Raw genomic sequence first — 3,373 nt, 5'->3', positions numbered from 1 at the left:
ATGCCCAAAAACCATGTTTTTCATACAAAACCACAAAGTGCCATTTTCAAAACAAGTCATTTTCAACTCTTTTCAAAATCAATCAAACATGCCAATTTCATCCCTTTTCTTTGAAATCAATCAAAATATATCAAATTCAACATCAAGCCTCCTCAACTCACACATTGAGACTTTACCACAATATACAAAATCACTATCCCATCATTTTAACCCACTTCACCCAAGTGGCTCAAACCCAAACACGTTAACATATCATATACTCTTCCTCATGCCAATTCTCAACAACACCAAAACCAATAAATCATCATGGTATACAATTAATATCATACTCACCATCAACATGGTTCAACCCACAATTCAACCATAACCAATCATCAAGCATATATCACAACATGCATATTTCTCATACATCATACCACCAAGGCATCAATAATCATCATCACATATATGACCACATCATATATCTCAATCATTCAACAACATCAACCATTCAATGCCTATCTTAGGGCCTCTAGCCTAAGTATTTTCTACCACATTACATATTAGATACGGGAAACCGAAACCATACCTTAGCCGATTTCCCAAGCTCAACCGGAGCACTTCCAAATCACTTATCTACAAGCTCTCAAGGCCTCAGCACCTCCAAGAACAGATTTTTCACCACCAAATCCCTTTTTCAAGCTTTTCAAAATCACCACTCAAGCTCCAATATTCACATATACACAACCTAAGCCACAACCATCATACCCATACACAACATCTCAATACCCAAACATCATAGAATCAACAAATTACACTAGGGTTGAGAATCTTACCACACCCAAGGTCCAAGGAGACAAGATTAACCTTCTCCTTCAAGAGAGTTGGGTCCTATAACATCAAAGAGCCCAAAATCTCAACATTTTTGCTCATAAAACTCGAAAACAAGGCTGGAATTTCGAAGATCAAAACGTGGCTTACCTCAAGATTAATTGTATAGGTTTTGTAGAGCTCTCCGCGGTGAACGTGTGGCCGCAAACGGAGCGGCAATCGGAGCTCTAGATCAAAAGTTATGGTGGTTTGAAGATCAAGTGAGAGAAAGAACTTGAGAGAGTGTTCTTCCCTCCATGGCCTCCATTTTCAGCATGTGAGTGTGTTTAGTGAGGAGAGAGAATGCTGAAAACTAGGGTTTTGGTCTAGTTATGTTGGGCCAAGGGCCCACTTTGGGTCCGGTTGGCCCGGTTTGGCCCGTTCGGTCCAATCTTGGTCCGATTTCTATAAAATTGGTACCGAAATTCTCGTCTCAATCTCCTCTATCATATTTAGCCACAAAAATCACATTTTGGGCTTTGTAGAATAAATTCTCATTTATGGGTTAATTAGCCGTTAATTAACCGGGTTTTACAACCTGGGTATCCGTGGGTTTTCTTAAAAACGAAACAAATTTAAAAAAATTGATCACGGAACAAAACACCTAGAACAGAGACAGTGATAACAACAAATCTATAGAGGCACCAATAATAACAAACCACATAAATCATTTTGACAACAAAATCAAAACACAGAACAGAACAAATGATTACAACAAATTCACAATAGATAAAAATTAACAAATGGTTTAACATAAATAAAAATTACAGAAGCTGACTTAACAGAAGGAGGATGAGTCAATGGTGGAGACTAACGATGAAAATAAAGATCGAACAACAAAGATGGTGACCCTCACTACTACGACGAAGATGGCAACGGTGACCCTCCCTATTGCTATGAAGATGTCGTTGAGAGAACCCCCTTGCAGCAGTGGTGCGACGAAGAAGGCATTGAGAGAACCTTCATTTCTGTGATGAGAATGGTGACGGCGCAATGCTCCTGATGCAGGAAGACGGTGACGGCATGACGCTCCTGACACGGGAAGATGGCGATTGCACGATTTTCCTGACGTGTGAAGATGATGATGATGTTCCTTCTTTTGGGGTGGTAATCTGCGACGGTGAGGGGGTTTAAGGGTAGTGCAACGGTGGGGGAGGGTTTTGGGGGCGGCAACAGGCAGTGAGAAGTTGAAGAAGAGAGGTGGGTGTGGTGGTCTTGGGGTCTGAAGAGAAAAAGGGCTAGGCTAGGGTTTCATATTTGAAGAAGATGGGATATAAGGCACTGAGGCTATGGTTATTGAGTGAAACTAATATATATATGAATGACATTTTGGTAATTTTTAATAACGGGAATATACGGATCCCCACGAGGTGAGGATCTCTATCCCTACCCCTGCTCCGTTTATTAAACGGGTCTCCATCCCCGTCTCCTGTGGAAGAATTTTCCTCTCTAAATCCGTCCCCTGACGGATAATTTTTCGCGAATACCCACTCCACTGGGGAAATTGCCATGTCTAGAAAAGATTATAGGAAGCAAACAAAAAAACCAAAACTAAAATGCTTTATAGTAGGTTACATAGAATTAAATCATTATAAGGTAAAATATATTTTTTATTTTTAATATTTTTAAAATTTTTTAAAATTATTTTTAATATTTAATTGGATTCAATTTTATTATTAACATTTCAATAAATTTTAATTTTAATTATATCTTTGCCATAAATTTTTAATAATCAATAATTAATTACTTTTTTCTTCTAATTTCATCCTTAATCAAAATTTTAATTATAACCTTAATTCATTCAAAAATCCTAATCTAATCCCAACCCCATTAGCCCCGCTTTTCATCATCTCATCCTTCTTTTTCTTATCATCACCGTCACGACATCACCACCTCTCCTCTACCAATACCCTCCCTCCTCTAGACTCCAACAAATAACAACATTCACAACTCACCAATACTCACACATTTCCACCACAACTAATGAAGGGTCTTTCGATGGTGCTGCCACCAAAGGAGACCACAACGTTGTTGTTGCCGCTCTATTGAAATCTTTCCTTATCTTCTCTATTGTCGCACACTTTTTCTCTTTCACGCCCTCCTCACTCGCGTTCTCAACTCTGATGGCTGTATCGACATCATCGCCGCTATTCTTGTCGCCGCCGATGTCGTCTAAATCGACACCACAAATGATTGCAACAACATCGACCTGCGAAAAATTAACAGAAATCAGAGTGTCCATCAACCTCAATGCCAGCATCAACAACCCCAATTCCGTTGCCACCACACACAACATGCACACAACACCAACAACATTCGCCTCTTTCTTCCTCCTACAAATCTCATCTTCTCTTTGAATTTTTTTTTCTGTTGCTTTAACTTAGCATAACCATCTTTGTGTACTTGTTAAGACAGATCTAAAGTGTATTGTGCTTTTTTTTTCTTTTTCTCTTTTTCTACTTCAGTTTGTTAATGTTAGTGGATTGTTAATGTTATTTGTTGGAAAGAAAGGGTGTTTGTAGAG

Source organism: Arachis hypogaea, chromosome 9, assembly GCF_003086295.3.
Source record: "Arachis hypogaea cultivar Tifrunner chromosome 9, arahy.Tifrunner.gnm2.J5K5, whole genome shotgun sequence".
Lineage (NCBI taxonomy): Eukaryota > Viridiplantae > Streptophyta > Magnoliopsida > Fabales > Fabaceae > Arachis > Arachis hypogaea.
Note: the sequence above shows the minus strand (reverse complement) of the source record.